The following is a 21641-nucleotide window of genomic DNA, read 5'->3' as shown; positions in this document are numbered from 1 at the left end:
GCAGCAGACGGATTTGCATACGGTGATGTCATCCAAGCAGTGGGCCAAAGTTGGCTGGAACCCTCATCTGCATATGAAAAGAGAAAAGGGGCATGCAGGGCATGGCGGCCTTTTGCGGTGCTTGGATGACCCCTAGTTCGCATTAAACACCCCCACCCTCCTTTGGTGTGGGGCTCATGTTGGCTATGCCCCAGCCCCTGAAGCATTCAAGCTGATTTCTTGCAGCAGCTGGGCACTGTAACAGCTCCAGAGCTGCTCTGTAAGGCAACTAAAAGGGTGTGGGCCCTGCAGCACTACCTGTAGTTCGCATTGTGCGTTGGAAGGCACAAAGTAAGCAGACGGGAGAAGTCAGGATAGTGCGCAAGGGCATAGAAGGGAGTGGCTCCAGAAAAGAGAAGTGGAAACAGACAGCAAACTAGGCTGGAGAGAGACCTGAGACAAAGAGATCTGAATTATACGAGAGCCGACCAGGGGAAACACAAATTATGCAATCAAGTTTCCCACATTTGGGGAAATCACAGGAGCAGCACACCCAGAGTGCAATGGGTGAGCCTTGCCCTGGGAGAAGCACCTTCATGATCATAGTATCTCACCTGGCAGGTAAGTAGGAGTTGGGCTAGAGCTGGGGAGGGTCACTGCTCGGGCACCCCCCTGTCAAGTGAAGGAGATCCAACTGAGGCAGCACAAGGGAACTCTCGAAAGAAGAACAAGGCTAGAGGAATATATGAGACAAAGAAATCTGACTTTTACCAGAGCTGACCAGAGGAAAACACAAACACAGTCCCCCACTACCACAAAAAATGCAGGCGAGTTTCCCACATTTGGGGAAATCACAGGGGTCAGCATACCCAGAATGCAATGAATGAACCTCACCCTGGGTGAACAATCTTCATGACCATGGTGTCTCCTATGCAAAATAAGTATGATTTGGGATAGGGCTGGGAGGGCCGCTGCTCAGGCACATCTCTGTCAAGTAAAGGAGATTCAACTGAGGCAGCACAAGGGAACTCTCATCTGGGGACAACAACTGCAGGGAGAACACATATTTTCAGATGAACATGGGAGGGCAGAAGGCTGCCTAATACTGAAGCACCCCCAAACAACAAACCAAATGCAACAACTAGTGCAAGCATTCCTGGGGCAAGGCCTGCAGCAGATGGATTTGCATATGGTGATGTCATCCAAGCAGTGGGTCAAAGTTGGCTTCAACCCTCATCTGCATATGAAAAGAGAAAAGGGGCGTGCAGGGCATGGCGGCCTTTTGCGGTGCTTGGATTACCCCTAGTTCGCATTAAACACCCCCACCCACCTTTGGTGTGGGGCTCATGTTGGCCATGCCCCATCCCCTGAAGCATTCAAGCTGATTTCTTGCAGCAGCTTGGCACTGTATCAGCTCCAGAGCTGCTCTGTAAGGCAAGTAAAAGGGTGTGGGCCCTGCAGCACTACCTGTAGTTTGCATTGTGCATTGGAAGGCACAAAGTAAGCAGACAGGAGGAGAAGTCAGGATAGTGCACAAGGGTATAAAAGCGAGTTTCCCACATTTGGGAAAATCACAGGGGTCAGCATACCCAGAATGCAATGAATGAACCTCACCCTGGGAGAACAATCTTCATGACCATGGTATCTCCTATGCAAAATAAGTATGATTTGGGATAGGGCTGGGGAGGGCCGCTGCTCAGGCACATCTCTGTCAAGTAAAGGAGATTCAACTGAGGCAGCACAAGGGAACTCTCATCTGGGGACAACAACTGCAGGGAGAACACATATTTTCAGATAAAAATCTTGGTCATGCTCTGGTTTCTCTTCAGAACGAACAAATCTTTCGCCTTTTATTAAAGATTTCCGTGGAGAGGAGCAAAACCGAGTTTTATCTCAATTTTTGCATGCCCCATCTTTTTGGGGTTTCTTTTATCGGTTTAAAGATAGAATGAGTGTGCTTTAATGTAAGCTCATTTGCATAGAAATGACAGTAAATGTTTGTTTCTTTTCAAACAGAACTTTCTTGACCATGCTACTTGCTTGAAAGATCTGGGAGCACATGGAATACAGTACAAACCATGCTTATAGCAAGGAGAAGCCAGGTGAGAAATCTGCTTACTTTCAAGTTGGGCGCTCACTTTGATCTGAATGAGGACTGCTGGCACAGCATTTAGGCGACAGGTGGAATCTTGGTCATGCTCTGGTTTCTCTTCAGAACGAACAAATCTTTCGCCATTTATTAAAGATTTCTGTGGAGAGGAGCAAAACTGAGTTTTATCTCAATTTTTGCATGCCCCATATTATTGGGGTTTCTTTTATCAGTTTCTTGTTAGCTTTAATGTAAGTTTATTTGCATAACAATGACTATAAATGTCTGTTTCTTTTCAAGCAGAACTTTCTTGACCATTCTAATTGCTTGAAAGATCTGGGAGCACATGGAAAAGAGTACAAACCATGCTTATAGCAAGGGGAAGCCTGGTGAGAAATCTGCTTTCTTTCTTTCAAATTGGGTGCTCACTTTGCGCTGAATGAGGACTGCTGGCATGGCACTCAGGCGACAGGTGGAATCTTAGTCATACTCTGGTTTCTCTTCAAAACGAACAGATCTTTCGCCTTTTACTAAAGATTTCCGTGGAGAGGAGCAAAACTGAGTTTTATCTCAATTTTTGCATGCTCCGTCTTATTGGGGTTTCTTTTATCGGTTTAAAGATAGAACGAGTGTGCTTTAATGTAAGCTCATTTGCATAGAAATGACAGTAAATGTTTGTTTCTTTTCAAACAGAACTTTCTTGACTATACTAAATGCTTGAAAGATCTGGGAGCACATGGAAAAGAGTACAAACCATGTTTATAGCAAGGGGAAGCCTGGTGAGAAATCTGCTTTCTTTCTTTCAAATTGGGTGCTCACTTTGAGCTGAATGAGGACTGCTGGCATGGCACTCAGGCGACAGGTGGAATCTTGGTCATGTTCTGGTTTCTCTTCAGAACGAACAAATCTTTCGCCTTTTACTAAAGATTTCCGTGGAGAGGAGCAAAACTGAGTTTTATCTCAATTTTTGCATGCCCCATCTTATTGGGATTTTATTTTATCGGTTTAAAGATAGAACGAGTGTGCTTTAATGTAAGCTCATTTGCATAGAAATGACAGTAAATGTTTGTTTCTTTTCAAACAGAACTTTCTTGACTATACTAATTGCTTGAAAGATCTGGGAGCACATGGAAAAGAGTACAAACCATGTTTATAGCAAGGGGAAGCCTGGTGAGAAATCTGCTTTCTTTCTTTCAAATTGGGTGCTCACTTTGAGCTGAATGAGGACTGCTGGCATGGCACTCAGGCGACAGGTGGAATCTTGGTCATGTTCTGGTTTCTCTTCAGAACGAACAAATCTTTCGCCTTTTACTAAAGATTTCCGTGGAGAGGAGCAAAACTGAGTTTTATCTCAATTTTTGCATGCCCCATCTTATTGGGGTTTTATTTTATCGGTTTAAAGATAGAACGAGTGTGCTTTAATGTAAGCTCATTTGCATAGAAATGACAGTAAATGTTTGTTTCTTTTCAAACAGAACTTTCTTGACCACACTAATTGCTTGAAAGATCTGGGAGCACATGGAAAAGAGTACAAACCATGTTTATAGCAAGGGGAAGCCTGGTGAGAAATCTGCTTTCTTTCATTCAAATTGGGTGCTCACTTTCAGCTGAATGAGAACTGCTGGCATGGCACTCAGGCGACAGGTGGAATCTTGGTCATGCTCTGGTTTCTCTTCAGAACTAACAAATATTTCGCCTTTTATTAAAGATTTCCGTGGAGAGGAGCAAAACTGAGTTTTATCTCAATTTTTGCATGCCCCATATTATTGGGGTTTCTTTTATCAGTTTAAAGACAGAACGAGTGTGCTTTCTTGTTAGCTTTAATGTAAGTTTATTTGCATAACAATGACAGTAAATGTTGTTTCTTTTCAAACAGAACTTTCTTGACCATGCTACTTGCTTAAAGGTCTGGGAGCACATGGAAAACAGTACAAACCATGCAGTATCACAAGAGCCTTTATTTGATCTTTCATGAAGATAGAGCAGAATTGAGGACACGTCAACAATTTCTGCCGAAGGTGGTTCATCTTTCCACATGGTGCCTTTGGCCACTGACACCTTCGTTGAGTCAAAGTCTCTGGCTGTGGTCAGAACTTTGAAAATGTATGTCACCAGAACGGTTCAGATTAGGAAAACAGAGGCTCTGTTTGTCCTGTATGCTCCCAACAGGATTTGGTGTCCTGCTTCCATGCAGACCATTATGCGCTGGATCTGTGGTAAGATTCAGCATGCTCGTTCCACGGCAGGATTGCCGTTACTGAAGTAGGTGAAGACCCATTCTACTAGAAAGGTGGGTTCATCCTTGGCAGCTGGTCGGGGAGTCTCGGCATTGCAACTTTGCCGAGCAGCTATTTAGTAAACACTTTTGCTAAGTTTTACAAGTTTGATACCTTGGCTGATGATAACCTTAAGTTGGGTCATTCGGTGCTGCAGAGTCGTACGCACTCTCCCACCCGTTCAAGAGCTTTGGTATAACCCCATGGTTCTTAATGTGACCCCAGCATCCTCTAGGTCGTATGAGAAAATAGGATTTTAATACCTACCGGTAAATCCTTTTCTCTTAGTCTGTAGAGGATGCTGGGCACCCGTCCCAGTCCATACTGTGTCTGCAGTTATTACTTGTGGTTATACACATGTTGTGTTATGGTTCTGGTCAGCTTTTTGCTGCAATTGTTCATGCCGTTGGCTTGTGTTCTGTTGAATGCCACGTTCTGCGGCATGTTTAAGGTGTGAGCTGGTAAGATGCTCACCTTAGTTTAACAATAAATCCTTTCCTCGAAATGTCCGTCTCCCTGGGCACAGTTCCTATAACTGGAGTCTGGAGGAGGGGCATAGAGGGAGGAGCCAGTTCACACCCTTTGAAAGTCTTAAAGTGCCCATGTCTCTTGCTGATCCCGTCTATACCCCATGGTTCTTAATGTGACCCCAGCATCCTCTACGGACTAAGAGAAAAGAATGCCCTTGCGCACTATCCTGACTTCTCCTCCCGTCTGCTTACTTTGTGCCTTCCAACGCACAATGCGAACTACAGGTGGTGCTGCAGGGCCCACACCCTTTTACTTGCCTTACAGAACAGCTCTGGAGCTGTTACAGTGCCCAGCTGCTGCAAGAAATCAGCTTGAATGCTTCAGGGGATGGGGCATGGCCAACATGAGCCCCACACCAAAGGAGGGTGGGGGTGTTTAATGTGAACTAGGGGTCATCCAAGCACTGCAAAAGGCCGCCATGCCCTGCATGCCCCTTTTCTCTTTTCATATGCAGATGAGGGTTCCAGTCAACTTTGGCCCACTGCTTGGATAACATCACCGTATGCAAATCCGTCTGCTGCAGACCTTCCCCCAGGAATGCTTGTACTAGTTGTTGCATATGGCGCTTCAGTATTAGGCAGCCTTCCGCCCTCCAATGTTCATCTGAAAAGATGTGGTCTCCCTGCAGTTGTTGTCCCCAGACGAGAGTTCCCTTGTGCTTCCTCAGTTGAATCTCCTTAACTTGACGGGGGAGGTGCTGCCCGAGCAGCCCTCCCCAGCCCTATCCCAACTCATATTTATTTTGCATATGAGATCTCTTGATCATGAAGATTGTTCTCACAGGGTGAGGTTCATCCATTATATTTTAAAATAGGAAGGTACGAATTACATATTTGAATTGCATCTATGTGCTGGATTCAAATGTCCCCCCCCCCTTCCTTTCTCAATTGTGCCCGTCAGCAGCTATTCTAAGGTTGCTGCCAATGGGTGTGACACATTAATTTCTTCTGTGGGGTACACTGGACTCCACAAGGATTCACATTGGGGTGTAGAGTAGGATCTTGATCTGAGGCACCAACCGGCTCAAAGCTTTTGACTGTTCCCAAGAAGCTCAGCGCATCCTCCTCTATAACCCCGCTTCCATGAACAGGGAGCTCAGTTTGTAGTTGGTGCCTTCAGTAGCAGGCCAATTAACAGGGGCCTGCCTCAGGCAGCCTATTCTTAGCTATTAATTTTGACAAGAAAAGAAGAACTTGTTTTATGAGAATCTACAAGGGCTGCAGCAGGCTAGGTCTAATAGACATCTTTACTGCAGCTTCATCACTCCCAGCGGCGCTGTATACTCCCGTGCCCTGGTTGCTGGGTCACTGCAGCGGAGGCTCCGGTTTCATCCTAAGGTCAGTCACACACACACCACCCTTCCGGATCACGAGGCCGCTGCTGAAGGGGAGCGAGGCCGTAGGGGGTGGGCCGTGTGCGCACTGCGGTGGACACTGATTACTGGGCAGCCGCTCCACTAGCCACCAGGTACAGTTAAGGAGCACAGGTCTGGGGGTTTTTCTCCTATATTAACCCAATTTTGTACTGCCCGCAGCGCATTGTGATAGGTAATAGGGCCTGATTCAGGTTGGATTGCAATCACAATAAGCGATCCAACTGCAAAAATTGCTAAGAGCATACGCATGTGCCTGCATTTTCTGCGGCACCCCGCAGAGAATGTGATCGCCTCTGCCTGTCAATCGGGGCGGGGAAGGGGGGGAGAGGTGGGTCAGCAACACTCCATTTCCAAGTCAGGGATGGAGCGGTGCGGGGGCAAGGCTTCAAAATGGGGTCTGCAACGGAGGAGACACAGGGGGCGTGGTCACAGCGACTGTATGACATCACATTCAGCCGCTGTGATCACAAAAATGGTGGCGGCTTCCTGCGCGCACATACAGTCTGCACCAGCAGGAGCCTACACCATTTTTTATGATCACGCTGAACTGCAGTGCGACTGCAATTACAGCATGGTCAAGAAGGGAGGCGTCATGCTGGGTGGCCATGCCCTGTCACTTTGCAGGAGCCAGCACCGCTCACACACTAGTCCCCGGGTGCAGCCCCCAACCCCCGGGACACCCGGAGCAACAAAATGTAGATTCAGGCCACCAGGCCACGCCCCTACCTATGAAACCATGCCTCCTTTTTACCATTGCACTGCTTATCTGCGCGCACTGCATTACAATCTCCCTCGCCACCTCTCTGGGTGTCACCAGTGATAGTGACACCTCTGCCATGCTTGTAGCAGCTGGTCCTAAGATCTACGCCTCAAACCCTGAGTGTTTGCCCTTGTGACTTGTTGATCATCATAGCGAAGCAGATGCTTACAGAAAACTGCAGGGGCTTAGATTGAAAATAAAAAAATTGATAGGGTATAAGGTAGAGAGGAGCGGGTTCGGTTCTCCGAGAACCGAATTCCCCACGAACTCCACGTGGTTTACACTGGTCCGAGGCAGGCTCGGTTGTTCCCGCCTGACTCGGAAAACCTGAACAAGGGAAAATGTCATCATCCCGCTGTCGGATTCTCGCGAGATTCGGATTCCATATAAAGAGCTGCGCGTTGCTGCCATTTTTACTCGTGCATTGAAGAGAGAGCGGAGAGGACGTGGCTATGTTCTCTCAGTGGAAATCTCAATATCAGTGCTCAGTATCAGTGGTTACTTATTGCTGCTCAGTAATACTAGTAGTGTGTCTCTCCTGCTCAGTGTCAGTTCTCAGTAGTATCCTCATCAGTGCTCAGTATCACTGTTCATTGTCTTGTGCTGCATTGTGTTGCTCAGCATAATACAGTACATTACTAATAGTCCAGTGCTGCATCTTGCTGCTCAGTGTCAGTTCTAGTATCCTCATCAGTGCTCACTATCACTGCTCATTGCATTGTGGTGTTCTGTATACTACAATAACATAGTAATATAGTAACATAGTTTTTGAGGTTGAATAGAGGCAAATTGCCCATCGTGTTCAACCTGTTTTAAGTTGTGATGATTCTACATACTTGCTGAATAATGTTTTATGACTAGTTAGCTACTATAACTCATGTTACCCCCGGATTAACCATGTTGATATTTTAAGTATTATAACCTTGGATAGCTTTTTCATTCAGAAATGTATCCATTCCTTTTTTAAATCCAATTACAGAGTCCGCCATTACCACCTTCCCTGGCAGGGAATTCCACATCCTGATTGCCCTAACAGTGAAGAAACCTTTCCTCCATTGCGTTCTGAACTTTCCTCCAGTCGCAGCGAGTGACCACGTGTTCTTTTAATAAATAATTCCTCTGATAACTCTTTGTTATGTATCTTTACATATTTGAAGATATTAATAATATCTCCTCTTAGGCACCTCTTTTCTAGTGTATAAATAATCAGCCTAGTAAGTCTTTCCTTATAGTCCAGTACTTTAAGGCCTTTAATCAATTTAGTCTTCAGGATCTCTGACACTTCCATGAGCAGCAGAGTAGTGCAATGGAAGCATGCTGGGCCCATAACCCAGAGGTCGATTGATCGAAACTATCCTCTGCTATGTGCATTTTTTTTTTTATAATTAAAGTAATCAAAAACTGGGATTGATATTTTGGCACTTTTATTTTTACTTAAAGTACAATAACTTTTATCATTTTAATTTGTTTTAATAGTATATTGACAGCATTGTTTTCTTTAAAAAATCCACTTAATTTTCTTTACCCTATTACTGAAATGGTAATTGACAAAAACAAACTACATTGTCACCAGAAGAGCAATGCAAAATGTACAAGTGATATATGAAAATCATCTTCCATCTTGAATTTCAATGATGCATTGGGACAACAATTTGTGAGAAACATCTTCACCCATAAAGAAAGATTTTCTTAATTCCTTACCTGTGTGCTGATTAGATATCACCTTGTTTTCACATTAAACAGACTTCCCCATGAGGAAGCAGCAAGGATGCAGTGACGTTTCCTGGTGTCAACCTGTATTATTTCAGTAGACATTGAAATGAGGATGCATCTTTGATGCCTTTCCAATGAAGCAAGTTTAATTCAGTAATAGGTGAAAAACCATTCCTACAAAGGTGTTAATCAGAGACTTGGCTTTGTGGACACTTTTCAGAGAGCAAATTTGTTAGCATAAACATAAAATCAGAAAATTAAGAGCTGTTTAATCACTCAATTGGACTTTTCTGCCAGCATAATTTTTTTTCTCTGCAACTCACTGCTAAATTGTGCTTCCTAGCTGTTTTTTTATAAAATCACTTAATCAAATCTAACTCTGATTACATCAGAGAAGGCCAGGTACCCTACACCATAAGGGGGGGTTTTGAAATTTTGACTTGTCTACTTAAAGATCACCAAAATCTGATTACAAGGTCAATTACATCCCTGGGTGGGATTGAACCACCAACCTTTTGGTTAATAGCCAAACATGCTAACCGATTGCGCCACAGAGACACCTTGCGAAAGTCAATACTGACAAAGGCTAATAAGCATTCATCTAGAACGTTTCCTAGAAAAACTTTAAAAAGTCAATAATCTGGAGAATTTTTGTAAGAAACACATTGGTACTTTCCCATGATGAGTGAGTGCTTCAGGATTTCTTGCACTTACATGGGCTATTAACCAAAAGGTTGGTGGTTCAATCCCACCCAGGGATGTAATTGACCTTGTCATCAGATTTTGGTGATCTTTAAGTAGACAAGTCAAAATTTCAAACCCCCTCTTATGGTGTAGGGTACCTGGCCTTCTCTGACGTAATCAGAGTTAGATTTAATTAAGTGATTTTATAAAAAACAGCTAGGAAGCACAATTTAGCAGTGGGTTGCAGAGAAAAAAATAACATTTTAAACCTACCGGTAATTTTTTTTTCTCGTAGTCCGTAGAGGATGATGGGGACTCCGTAAGGACCATGGGGGATAGACGGGCTCCGCAGCAGACATGGGCACTTTAAGAAAGACTTTAGATCTGGGTGTGCACTGGCTCCTCCCTCTATGCCCCTCCTCCATACCTCAGTTAGAGAAACTGTGCCCAGAGGAGACGGACAGTACGAGGAAAGGATTTTTGTTAATCCAAGGTCAAGATTCATACCAGCCACACCAATCACACCGTATAACTTGTGATATACTACCCAGTTAACAGTATGAAAACAACATAGCATCAGTCCAAGACCGATGAAAACTAACATATAACCCTTATGTAAGCAATAACTATATACAAGTCTTGCAGAAGTAGACCGCACTTGGGACGGGCACCCAGCATCCTCTACGGACTACGAGAAAAAGATTTACCGGTAGGTTTAAAATCTTATTTTCTCTTACGTCCTAGAGGATGCTGGGGACTCCGTAAGGACCATGGGGATTATACCAAAGCTCCCAAACGGGCAGGAGAGTGCGGATGACTTTGCAGCACCGATTGAGCAAACAGGAGGTCCTCCTCAGCCAGGGTATCAAACTTATAGAACTTTGCAAAGGTGTTTGAACCAACTTTGACCCACTGCTTGGATGACATCACCATATGCAAATCATCTGCGGCAGGCCTTCCCCCAGGAATGCTTGCACTAGTTGTTGCATTTGGTTTGTTGTTTGGGGGTGCTTCAGTATTAGGCAGCCTTCTGCCCTCCCATGTTCATCTGAAAATATGTGTTCTCCCTGCAGTTGTTGTCCCCAGATGAGAGTTCCCTTGTGCTGCCTCAGTTGAATCTCCTTTACTTGACAGAGATGTGCCTGAGCAGCGGCCCTCCCCAGCCCTATCCCAAATCATACTTATTTTGCATAGGAGATACCATGGTCATGAAGATTGTTCTCCCAGGGTTAGGTTAATTCATTGCATTCTGGGTATGCTGACCCCTGTGATTTCCCCAAATGTGGGAAACTCAACTGCATTATTTGTGGTAGTGGGGGACTGTGTTTGTGCTTTCCTCTGGTCAGCTCTGGTAAAAGTCAGATTTCGTTGTCTCAGATCTTCCTCTAGCCTTGTTCTTCTTTCGAGAGTTCCCTTGTGCTGCCTCAGTTGGATCTCCTTCACTTGACAGGGGGGTGCCCGAGCAGCGACCCTCCCCAGCTCTAGCCCAACTCCTACTTACCTGCCAGGTGAGATACTATGATCATGAAGATGCTTCTCCCAGGGCAAGGCTCACCCATTGCACTCTGGGTGTGCTGCCCCTGCGATTTCCCCAAATGTGGGAAACTTGACTGCATAATTTGTGTTTCCCCTGGTCGGCTCTCATATAATTCAGATCTCTTTGTCTCAGGTCTCTCTCCAGCCTAGTTTGCTGTCTGTTTCCACTTCTTTTTTCTTGAGCCCCTCCCTTCTATACCCTTGTGCACTATCCTGACTTCTCCCGTCTGCTTACTTTGTGCCTTCCAACGCACAATACAAACTACAGGTAGTGCTGCAGGGCCCACACCCTTTTACTTGCTTTACAGAGCAGCTCTGGAGCTGTTACAGTGCCCAGCTGCTGCAAGAAATCAGCTTGAATGCTTCAGGGGCTGGGGCATAGCCAACATGAGCCCCACACCGAAGGAGGGTGGAGGTGTTTAATGCGAACTAGGGGTCATCCAAGCGCCGCAAAAGGCCGCCATGCCCTGCACACCCCTTTATTCTTTTCATATGCAGACGAGGGTTGAAGCCAACTTTGACCCACTGCTTGGATGACATCACCATATTCAAATCCATCTGCTGCAGGCCTTCCCCCAGGAATGCTTGCACTAGTTGTTGCATTTGGTTTGTTGTTTGGGGGTGCTTCAGTATTAGGCAGCCTTCTGCCCTCCCATGTTCATCTGAAAATATGTGTTCTCCCTGCAGTTGTTGTCCCCAGATGAGAGTTCCCTTGTGCTGCCTCAGTTGAATCTCCTTTACTTGACAGAGATGTGCCTGAGCAGCGGCCCTCCCCAGCCCTATCCCAAATCATACTTATTTTGCATAGGAGATACCATGGTCATGAAGATTGTTCTCCCAGGGTTAGGTTAATTCATTGCATTCTGGGTATGCTGACCCCTGTGATTTCCCCAAATGTGGGAAACTCAACTGCATTATTTGTGGTAGTGGGGGACTGTGTTTGTGCTTTCCTCTGGTCAGCTCTGGTAAAAGTCAGATTTCTTTGTCTCAGATCTTCCTCTAGCCTTGTTCTTCTTTCGAGAGTTCCCTTGTGCTGCCTCAGTTGGATCTCCTTCACTTGACAGGGGGGTGCCCGAGCAGCGACCCTCCCCAGCTCTAGCCCAACTCCTACTTACCTGCCAGGTGAGATACTATGATCATGAAGATGCTTCTCCCACGGCAAGGCTCACCCATTGCACTCTGGCTGTGCTGCCCCTGCGATTTCCCCAAATGTGGGAAACTTGACTGCATAATTTGTGTTTCCCCTGGTCGGCTCTCATATAATTCAGATCTCTTTGTCTCAGGTCTCTCTCCAGCCTAGTTTGCTGTCTGTTTCCACTTCTTTTTTCTTGAGCCCCTCCCTTCTATACCCTTGTGCACTATCCTGACTTCTCCCATCTGCTTACTTTGTGCCTTCCAACGCACAATGCAAACTACAGGTAGTGCTGCAGGGCCCACACCCTTTTACTTGCTTTACAGAGCAGCTCTGGAGCTGTTACAGTGCCCAGCTGCTGCAAGAAATCAGCTTGAATGCTTCAGGGGCTGGGGCATAGCCAACATGAGCCCCACACCGAAGGAGGGTAGAGGTGTTTAATGCGAACTAGGGGTCATCCAAGCGCCGCAAAAGGCCGCCATGCCCTGCACACCCCTTTTTTCTTTTCATATGCAGACGAGGGTTGAAGCCAACTTTGACCCACTGCTTGGATGACATCACCATATGCAAATCCATCTGCTGCAGGCCTTCCCCCAGGAATGCTTGCACTAGTAGTTGCATTTGGTTCGTTGTTTGGGGGTGCTTCAGTTTTAGGCAGCCTTCTGCCCTCCCATGTTCATCTGAAAATATGTGTTCTCCCTGCAGTTGTTGTCCCCAGATGAGAGTTCCCTTGTGCTGCCTCAGTTGAATCTCCTTTACTTGACAGAGATGTGCCTGAGCAGCGGCCCTCCCCAGCCCTATCCCAAATCATACTTATTTTGCATAGGAGATACCTTGGTCATGAAGATTGTTCTCCCAGGGTGAGGTTCATTCATTGCATTCTGGGTATGCTGACCCCTGTGATTTCCCCAAATGTGGGAAACTCGACTGCATTATTTGTGGTAGTGGGGGACTGTGTTTGTGCTTTCCTCTGGTCAGCTCTGGTAAAAGTCAGATTTCTTTGTCTCAGATCTTTCTCTAGCCTTGTTCTTCTTTCGAGAGTTCCCTTGTGCTGCCTCAGTTGGATCTCCTTCACTTGACAGGGGGTGCCCAAGCAGCAATCCTCCACAGCTCTAGCCCAACTCCTACTTACCTGCCAGGTGAGATACTATGATCTTCACTGTTAGGGCAATCAGGATGTGGAATTCCCTGCCAGGGAAGGTGGTAATGGCGGACTCTGTAATTGGATTTAAAAAAGGAATGGATACATTTCTGAATGAAAAAGCTATCCAAGGTTATAATACTTAAAATATCAACATGGTTAATCCGGGGGAAACATGAGTTGTAGTAGTTAACTAGTCATAAAACATTATTCAGCAAGTATGTAGAATCATCACAACTTAAAACAGGTTGAACACGATGGGCAATTTGCCTCTTTTCAACCTCAAAAACTATATTACTATATGTTACTATATTACTATGTTACTGTAGTATACAGAACACCACAATGTAATGAGCAGTGATAGTGAGCACTGATGAGGATACTAGAACTGACACTGAGCAGCAAGATGCAGCACTGGACTATTAGTAATGTACTGTAGTATGCTGAGCACCACAATGCAGCACAAGACAATGAGCAGTGATACTGAGCACTGATGAGGATACTACTGAGAACTGACACTGAGCAGGAGAGACACACTACTAGTATTACTGAGCAGCAATAAGTAACCACTGATACTGAGCACTGATATTGAGATTTCCACTGAGAGAACATAGCCACGTCCTCTCCGCTCCCTCTTCAATGCACGAGTAAAAATGGCGGCAACGCGCAGCTCTTTATATGAAATCCGAATCTCGCGAGAATCCGACAGCGGGATGATGACATTTTCCCTTGTTCAGGTTTTCCGAGTCAGGCGGGAACAACCGAGCCTGCCTCGGACCAGTGTAAACCACGTGGAGTTCGTGGGGAATTTGGTTCTCGGAGAACCGAACCCGCTCCTCTCTACCTTATACCCATATATTTTTTTATTTTCAATCTAAGCCCCTGCAGTTTTCTGTAAGCATCTGCTTCGCTATGATGATCAACAAGTCACAAGGGCAAACACTCAGGGCTTGAGGCGTAGATCTTAGAACCAGCTGCTACAAGCATGGCAGAGGTGTCACTATCACTGGTGACACCCAGAGAGGTGGCGAAGGAGATTGTAATGCAGTGCGCGCAGATAAGCAGCGCAATGGTAAAAAGGAGGCATGGTTTCATAGGTAGGGGCGTGGCCTGGTGGCCTGAATCTACATTTTGTTGCTCCGGGTGTCCCGGGGGTTGGGGGCTGCACCCGGGGACTAGTGTGTGAGCGGTACTGGCTCCTGCACAGTGACAGGACATGGCCACCCAGCATGACGCCTCCCCTCTTGACCAATCTGTAATTGCAGTCGCACTGCAGTTCAGCGTGATCATAAAAAATGGTGTAGCCTCCTGCTGGTGCAGACTGTATGTGCGCGCAGGAAGCCGCCACCATTTTTGTGATCACAGCGGCTGAATGTGATGTCATACAGCCGCTGTGACCACGCCCCCTGTGTCTCCTCCGTTGCAGACCCCATTTTGAAGCCTTGCCCCCGCACCGCTCCATCCCAGACTTGGAAATGGAGTGTTGCTGACCCCCCTCTCCCCCCCTGCCCCGATTGACAGGCAGAGGCGATCGCATTCTCTGCGGGGTGCCGCAGAAAATGCAGGCACATGCGTATGCTCTTAGCAATTTTTGCAGTTGGATCGCTTACTGTGATTGCAATCCAACCTGAATCAGGCCCTATTACCTATCACAATGCGCTGCGGGCAGTACAAAATTGGTTTAATATGGGAGAAAAAACCCCAGACCTGTGCTCCTTAACTGTACCTGGTGGCTCGTGGAGCGGCTGCCCAGTAATCAGTGTCCACGCCAGTGCGCACACGGTCCACCCCCTACGGCCACGCTCCCCTTCATCAGCGGCCTCGTGATCCGGAAGGGCGGTGCGTGTGTGACTGACCTTAGGAAGAAACCGGAGCCTCCGCTGCAGTGACCCAGCAACCAGGGCACGGGAGTATACAGCGCCGCTGGGAGTGATGAAGCTGCAGTAAAGATGTCTATTAGACCTAGCCTGCTGCAGCCCTTGTAGATTCTCATAAAAAAGTTCTTATTTTCTTGTCAAAATTAATAGCTAAGAATAGGCTGCCTGAGGCAGGCCCCTGTTAAGTGGCCTGCTACTGAAGGCACCAACTACAAACTGAGCTCCCTGTTCATGGAAGCGGGGTTATAGAGGAGAATGCGCTGAGCATCTTGGGAACAGTCAAAAGCTTTGAGCCGGTTGGTGCCTCAGATCAAGATCCTACTCTACACCCCAATGTGAATCCTTGTGGAGTCCAGTGTACCCCACAGAAGAAATTAATGTGTCACACCCATTGGCAGCAACCTTAGAATAGCTGCTGACGGGCACAATTGAGAAAGGAAGGGGGGGGGACATTTGAATCCAGCACATAGATGCAATTCAAATATGTAATTTGAACCTTCCTATTTTAAAATATAATGGATGAACTTCACCCTGTGATAACAATCTTCATGATATAGAGATCTCATATGCAAAATAAGTATGAGTTGGGATAGGGCTGGGGAGGGTGGCTGCTCGGGCAAGCCCCTCCCCCGTCAAGTTAAGGAGATTCAACTGAGGAAGCACAAGGGAACTCTCGTCTGGGGACAACAACTGCAGGGAGACCACATTTTTTCAGATGAACATGGGAGAGCGGAAGGCTGCCTAATACTGAAGCACCATCAAATATCAAACCATATGCAATAACTAGTACAAGCATTCCTGGGGGAAGGTCTGCAGGAGACGAATTTGCATACGGTGATGTCATCCAAGCAGTGGGCCAAAGTTGGCTGGAACCCTCATCTGCATATGAAAAGAGAAAAGGGTTATGCAGGGCATGGCGGCCTTTTGCGGCGCTTGGATGACCCCTAGTTCGCATTAAACACCTCCACCCTCCTTCGGTGTGGGGCTCATGTTGGCTATGCCCCAGCCCCTGAAGCATTCAAGCTGATTTCTTGCAGCAGCTGGGCACTGTAACAGCTCCAGAGCTGCTCTGTAAGGCAAATAAAAGGGTGTGGGCCCTGCAGCACTACCTGTAGTTCGCATTGTGCGTTGGAAGGCACAAAGTAAGCAGACGGGAGGAGAAGTCAGGATAGTGCACAAGGGTATAGAAGGGAGGGGCTCAAGAAAAAAGAAGTGGAAACAGAGAGCAAACTAGGCTGGAGAGAGACCTGAGACAAAGAGATCTGAATTATACGAGAGCCGACCAGAGGAAACACAAATTATGCAGTCAAGTGTCCCACATTTGGGGAAATCGTAGGAGCAGCACACCCAGTGTGCAATGGGTGAGCCTTGCCCTGGGAGAAGCACCTTCCTGATTATAGTATCTCACCTGGGTGTGCTGCCCCTGCGATTTCCCCAAATGTGGGAAACTTGACTGCATAATTTGTGTTTCCCCTGGTCGGCTCTCATATAATTCAGATCTCTTTGTCTCAGGTCTCTCTCCAGCCTAGTTTGCTGTCTGTTTCCACTTCTTTTTTCTTGAGCCCCTCCCTTCTATACCCTTGTGGACTATCCTGACTTCTCCTCCTGTCTGCTTACTTTGTGCCTTCCAATGCACAATGCAAACTACAGGTAGTGCTGCAGGGCCCACACCCTTTTACTTGCCTTACAGAGCAGCTCTGGAGCTGTTACAGTGCCAAGCTGCTGCAAGAAATCAGCTTGAATGCTTCAGGGGCTGGGGCATGGCCAACATGAGCCCCACACCGAAGGAGGGTGGGGGTGTTTAATGCGAACTAAGGGTCATCCAAGCGCCGCAAAAGGCCGCCATGCCCTGCATACCCCTTTTCTCTTTTCATATGCAGATGAGGGTTCCAGCCAACTTTGGCCCACTGCTTGGATGACATCACTATATGCATATCCGTCTTCTGCAGACCTTCCCCCAGGAATGCTTGTACTAGTTGTTGCATTTGGTTTGTTGTTTGGGGGTGCTTCAGTATTAGGCAGCCTTCTGCCCTCCCATGTTCATCTGAAAATATGTGTTCTCACTGCAGTTGTTGTCCCCAGATGAGAGTTCCCTTGTGCTGCCTCAGTTGAATCTCCTTTACTCTAAAACTTGTAAAACTTAGCAAAAGTGTTTACTAAATAGCTGCTCGGCAAAGTTGCAATGCCGAGACTCCCCGACCAGCTGCCCAGGATGAACCCACCTTTCTAGTAGAATGGGTCTTCACCTAATTCAGTAACGGCAATCCTGCCGTGGAATGAGCATGCTGAATCTTACCACAGATCCAGCGCATAATTGTCTACATGGAAGCAGGACACCCAATCCTGTTGGGAGCATACAGGACAAACAGAGCCTCTGTTTTCCTAATCTGAACCGTTCTGGTGACATAAATTTTCAAAGTTCTGACCACAGCCAGAGACTTTGACTCAACGAAGGTGTCAGTGGCCAAAGGCACCATGTGGAAAGATGAACCACCTTCGGCAGAAATTGTTGACGTGTCCTCAATTCTGCTCTATCTTCATGAAATATCAAATAAAGGCTCTTGTGATACTGCATGGTTTGTACTGTTTTCCATGTGCTCCCAGATCTTTCAAGCAAGAAGCATGGTCAAGAAAGTTCTGTTTGAAAAGAAACAACATTTACTGTCATTGTTATAGAATTTGGGAGAAAAAACAAGAAGAAATCTGCACTGTTGACGCACTGGACAGAATGAATGAATCATAAAATATAACCTTTATTAAGTATGTATTAAAATTGGATAAATATTAATATTATTATCCCAAACTGCAGTGAAACATAAAGGTTAAAATCACAGAACTAACATACATGTGCATAAGAAGAATAAAGAGATGTGAAAAAAAGGTTTAAAAAGCGTGTCCGTGTGTGATTATTTTTGAAGGCACAACCCTGGCGGGGTTGTTTATATAGATATATATGTTGCTAATAATCACTTTCTAGCGTAATGTTATTAAATAGCTGTTAGTATCTATGTCGTCAGGTACCACTGGGTCGAATCCTATATACTCCTGTGGGAAACTTGACTGCATAATTTGTGTTTCCCCTGGTCGGCTCTCGTATAATTCAGATCTCTTTGTCTCAGGTCTCTCTCCAGCCTAGTTTGCTGTCTGTTTCCACTTCTCTTTTCTTGAGCCGCTGCCTTCTATGCCCTTGTGCACTCTCCAGACTTCTCCTGTCTGCTTACTTTGTGCCTTCCAACGCACAATGCAAACTACAGGTAGTGCTGCAGGGCCCACACCCTTTTACTTGCCTTACAGAGCAGCTCTGGAGCTGTTACAGTGCCCAGCTGCAGCAAGAAATCAGCTTGAATGCTTCAGGGGCTGGGGCATAGCCAACATGAGCCCCACACCGACGGAGGGTGGAGGTGTTTAATGCAAACTAGGGGTCAGCCAAGCGCCGCAAAAGGCCGCCATGCCCTGCATGCCCCTTTTCTCTTTTCATATGCAGACGAGGGTTGAAGCCAACTTTGACCCACTGCTTGGATGACATCACCATATGCAAATCCATCTGCGGCAGGCCTTCCCCCAGGAATGCTTGCACTAGTTGTTGCATTTGGTTTGTTGTTTGGGGGTGCTTCAGTATTAGGCAGCCTTCTGCCCTCCCATGTTCATCTGAAAATATGTGTTCTCCCTGCAGTTGTTGTCCCCAGATGAGAGTTCCCTTGTGCTGCCTCAGTTGAATCTCCTTTACTTGACAGAGATGTGCCTGAGCAGCGGCCCTCCCCAGCCCTATCCCAAATCATACTTATTTTGCATAGGAGATACCATGGTCATGAAGATTGTTCTCCCAGGGTTAGGTTCATTCATTGCGTTCTGGGTATGCTGACCTCTGTGATTTCCCCAAATGTGGGAAACTCAACTGCATTATTTGTGGTAGTGGGGGACTGTGTTTGTGCTTTCCTCTGGTCAGCTCTGGTAAAAGTCAGATTTCTTTGTCTCAGATCTTCCTCTAGCCTTGTTCTTCTTTCAAGAGTTCCCTTGTGCTGCCTCAGTTGGATCTCCTTCACTTGACAGGGGGGTGCCCGAGCAGCGACCCTCCCCAGCTCTAGCCCAACTCCTACTTACCTGCCAGGTGAGATACTATGATCATGAAGTTGCTTCTCCCAGGGCAAGGCTCACCCATTGCACTCTGGGTGTGCTGCCCCTGCGATTTCCCCAAATATGGGAAACTTGATTGCATAATTTGTGTTTCCCCTAGTCGGCTCTCATATAATTCAGATCTCTTTGTCTCAGGTCTCTCTCCAGCCTAGTTTGCTGTCTGTTTCCACTTCTTTTTTCTTGAGCCCCTCCCTTCTATACCCTTGTGCACTATCCTGACTTCTCCTCCTGTCTGCTTACTTTGTGCCTTCCGATGCACAATGCAAACTACAGGTAGTGCTGCAGGGCCCACACCCTTTTACTTGCCTTACAGAGCAGCTCTGGAGCTGTTACAGTGCCAAGCTGCTGCAAGAAATCAGCTTGAATGCTTCAGGGGCTGGGGCATGGCCAACATGAGCCCCACACCGAAGTAGGGTGGGGGTGTTTAATGCGAACTAAGGGTCATCCAAGCGCCGCAAAAGGCCGCCATGCCCTGCATACCCCTTTTCTCTTTTCATATGCAGATGAGGGTTCCAGCCAACTTTGGCCCACTGCTTGGATGACATCACTGTATGCAAATCCGTCTTCTGCAGACCTTCCCCCAGGAATGCTTGTACTAGTTGCTGCATTTGGTTTGTTGTTTGGGGGTGCTTCAGTATTAGGCAGCCTTCTGCCCTCCCATGTTCATCTGAAAATATGTGTTCTCCCGGCAGTTGTTGTCCCCAGATGAGAGTTCCCTTGTGCTGCCTCAGTTGAATCTCCTTTACTTGACAGAGATGTGCCTGAGCAGCGGCCCTCCCCAGCCCTATCCCAAATCATACTTATTTTGCATAGGAGATACCATGGTCATAAAGATTGTTCTCCCAGGGTGAGGTTCATTCATTGCATTCTGGGTATGCTGACCCCTGTGATTTCCCCAAATGTGGGAAACTCAACTGCATTATTTGTGGTAGTGGGGGACTGTGTTTGTGTTTTCCTCTGGTCAGCTCTGGTAAAAGTCAGATTTCTTTGTCTCAGATCTTCCTCTAGCCTTGTTCTTCTTTCGAGAGTTCCATTGTGCTGCCTCAGTTTGATCTCCTTCACTTGACAGGGGGGTACCCGAGCAGCGACCCTCCCCAGCTCTAGCCCAACTCCTACATAACTGCCAGGTGAGATACTATGATCATGAAGGTGCTTCTCCCAGGGCAAGGCTCACCCATTGCACTCTGGGTGTGCTGCTCCTGCGATTTCCCCAAATGTGGGAAACTTGACTGCATAATTTGCGTTTCCCCTGGTCGGCTCTCGTATAATTCAGATCTCTTTGTCTCAGGTCTCTCTCCAGCTTAGTTTGCTGTCTGTTTCCACTTCTCTTTTCTTGAGCCGCTGCCTTCTATGCCCTTGTGCACTCTCCTGACTTCTCCTGTCTGCTTACTTTGTGCCTTCCAACGCACAATGCAAACTACAGGTAGTGCTGCAGGGCCCACACCCTTTTACTTGCCTTTCAGAGCAGCTCTGGAGCTGTTACAGTGCCCAGCTGCTGCAAGAAATCAGCTTGAATGCTTCAGGGGCTGGGGCATAGCCAACATGAGCCCCACACCGACGGAGGGTGGAGGTGTTTAATGCGAACTAAGGGTCATCCAAGCGCCGCAAAAGGCCGCCATGCCCTGCATACCCCTTTTCTCTTTTCATATGCAGATGAGGGTTCCAGCCAACTTTGGCCCACTGCTTGGATGACATCACCGTATGCAAATACGTCTTCTGCAGACCTTCCCCCAGGAATGCTTGTACTAGTTGTTGCATTTGGTTTGTTGTTTGGGGTGCTTCAGTATTAGGCAGCCTTCTGCTCTCCCATGTTCATCTGAAAATATGTTTCTCCCTGCAGTTGTTGTCCCCAGATGAGAGTTATCTTGTGCTGCCTCAGTTGAATCTCCTTTACTTGACAGAGATGTGCCTGAGCAGCGGCCCTCCCCAGCCCTATCCCAAATCATACTTATTTTGCATAGGAGATACCATGGTCATGAAGATTGTTCTCCCAGGGTGAGGTTCATTCATTGCACTCTGGGTATGCTGACCCCTGTGATTTCCCCAAATGTGGGAAACTCGACTGCATTATTTGTGGTAGTGGGGGACTGCGTTTGTGCTTTCCTCTGGTCAGCTCTGGTAAAAGTCAGATTTCTTTGTCTCAGATCTTCCTCTAGCCTTGTTCTTCTTTCGAGAGTTCCCTTGTGCTGCCTCAGTTGGATCTCCTTCACTTGACAGGGGGTGCCCGAGCAGCAATCCTCCACAGCTCTAGCCCAACTCCTACTTGCCTGCCAGGTGAGATACTATGATGTTCACTGTTAGGGCAATCAGGATGTGGAATTCCCTGCCAGGGAAGGTGGTAATGGCGGACTCTGTAATTGGATTTAAAAAAGGAATGGATACATTTCTGAATGAAAAAGCTATCCAAGGTTATA

The 21641-nt window shown here is 46.8% G+C and overlaps 17 non-coding genes and 4 pseudogenes across 17 annotated transcripts; 16 read left to right on the top strand and 5 right to left on the bottom strand.

Annotated features, from left to right (window-relative positions):
• Positions 1-445: 445 nt before the first annotated feature.
• LOC135010819 (U1 spliceosomal RNA) lies at positions 446-608 on the bottom strand. The gene has a single exon (XR_010210105.1). It is a non-coding gene; the product is annotated as a U1 spliceosomal RNA (small nuclear RNA).
• Positions 609-760: 152 nt separating this feature from the next.
• LOC135010682 (U1 spliceosomal RNA) lies at positions 761-924 on the bottom strand. The gene has a single exon (XR_010209977.1). It is a non-coding gene; the product is annotated as a U1 spliceosomal RNA (small nuclear RNA).
• Positions 925-1516: 592 nt separating this feature from the next.
• Positions 1517-1644, bottom strand: LOC135010876 (U1 spliceosomal RNA; annotated as a pseudogene).
• A 144-nt stretch (positions 1645-1788) lies between these two features.
• On the top strand, positions 1789-1904 carry LOC135010911 (U5 spliceosomal RNA). Its single transcript, XR_010210178.1, has one exon. It is a non-coding gene; the product is annotated as a U5 spliceosomal RNA (small nuclear RNA).
• A 270-nt stretch (positions 1905-2174) lies between these two features.
• Positions 2175-2290, top strand: LOC135010946 (U5 spliceosomal RNA). The gene has a single exon (XR_010210213.1). It is a non-coding gene; the product is annotated as a U5 spliceosomal RNA (small nuclear RNA).
• Positions 2291-2554: 264 nt separating this feature from the next.
• On the top strand, positions 2555-2670 carry LOC135010900 (U5 spliceosomal RNA). Its single transcript, XR_010210166.1, has one exon. It is a non-coding gene; the product is annotated as a U5 spliceosomal RNA (small nuclear RNA).
• Positions 2671-2944: 274 nt separating this feature from the next.
• Positions 2945-3060, top strand: LOC135010903 (U5 spliceosomal RNA). Its single transcript, XR_010210169.1, has one exon. It is a non-coding gene; the product is annotated as a U5 spliceosomal RNA (small nuclear RNA).
• Positions 3061-3335: 275 nt separating this feature from the next.
• On the top strand, positions 3336-3451 carry LOC135010889 (U5 spliceosomal RNA). Its single transcript, XR_010210155.1, has one exon. It is a non-coding gene; the product is annotated as a U5 spliceosomal RNA (small nuclear RNA).
• A 275-nt stretch (positions 3452-3726) lies between these two features.
• Positions 3727-3842, top strand: LOC135010937 (U5 spliceosomal RNA). Its single transcript, XR_010210204.1, has one exon. It is a non-coding gene; the product is annotated as a U5 spliceosomal RNA (small nuclear RNA).
• Positions 3843-9207: 5365 nt separating this feature from the next.
• Positions 9208-9281, bottom strand: TRNAN-AUU (transfer RNA asparagine (anticodon AUU)). Its single transcript has one exon. It is a non-coding gene; the product is annotated as a tRNA-Asn (tRNA).
• A 1303-nt stretch (positions 9282-10584) lies between these two features.
• Positions 10585-10748, top strand: LOC135010875 (U1 spliceosomal RNA). Its single transcript, XR_010210147.1, has one exon. It is a non-coding gene; the product is annotated as a U1 spliceosomal RNA (small nuclear RNA).
• Positions 10749-10900: 152 nt separating this feature from the next.
• LOC135010775 (U1 spliceosomal RNA) lies at positions 10901-11042 on the top strand (annotated as a pseudogene).
• Positions 11043-11734: 692 nt separating this feature from the next.
• On the top strand, positions 11735-11898 carry LOC135010864 (U1 spliceosomal RNA). The gene has a single exon (XR_010210140.1). It is a non-coding gene; the product is annotated as a U1 spliceosomal RNA (small nuclear RNA).
• A 152-nt stretch (positions 11899-12050) lies between these two features.
• Positions 12051-12192, top strand: LOC135010859 (U1 spliceosomal RNA; annotated as a pseudogene).
• Positions 12193-12884: 692 nt separating this feature from the next.
• Positions 12885-13048, top strand: LOC135010608 (U1 spliceosomal RNA). Its single transcript, XR_010209904.1, has one exon. It is a non-coding gene; the product is annotated as a U1 spliceosomal RNA (small nuclear RNA).
• A 3305-nt stretch (positions 13049-16353) lies between these two features.
• On the bottom strand, positions 16354-16509 carry LOC135010880 (U1 spliceosomal RNA). The gene has a single exon (XR_010210148.1). It is a non-coding gene; the product is annotated as a U1 spliceosomal RNA (small nuclear RNA).
• Positions 16510-18870: 2361 nt separating this feature from the next.
• On the top strand, positions 18871-19034 carry LOC135010638 (U1 spliceosomal RNA). The gene has a single exon (XR_010209933.1). It is a non-coding gene; the product is annotated as a U1 spliceosomal RNA (small nuclear RNA).
• Positions 19035-19186: 152 nt separating this feature from the next.
• Positions 19187-19321, top strand: LOC135010847 (U1 spliceosomal RNA; annotated as a pseudogene).
• A 702-nt stretch (positions 19322-20023) lies between these two features.
• Positions 20024-20187, top strand: LOC135010973 (U1 spliceosomal RNA). Its single transcript, XR_010210239.1, has one exon. It is a non-coding gene; the product is annotated as a U1 spliceosomal RNA (small nuclear RNA).
• A 152-nt stretch (positions 20188-20339) lies between these two features.
• LOC135010857 (U1 spliceosomal RNA) lies at positions 20340-20502 on the top strand. The gene has a single exon (XR_010210138.1). It is a non-coding gene; the product is annotated as a U1 spliceosomal RNA (small nuclear RNA).
• A 669-nt stretch (positions 20503-21171) lies between these two features.
• LOC135010598 (U1 spliceosomal RNA) lies at positions 21172-21335 on the top strand. The gene has a single exon (XR_010209894.1). It is a non-coding gene; the product is annotated as a U1 spliceosomal RNA (small nuclear RNA).
• Positions 21336-21641: the final 306 nt, after the last annotated feature.

The sequence above is a fragment of the Pseudophryne corroboree genome, unplaced genomic scaffold (assembly GCF_028390025.1).
Source record: "Pseudophryne corroboree isolate aPseCor3 unplaced genomic scaffold, aPseCor3.hap2 scaffold_237, whole genome shotgun sequence".
Lineage (NCBI taxonomy): Eukaryota > Metazoa > Chordata > Amphibia > Anura > Myobatrachidae > Pseudophryne > Pseudophryne corroboree.
Note: the sequence above shows the minus strand (reverse complement) of the source record. Positions and strands in the feature narration are given on the sequence as shown.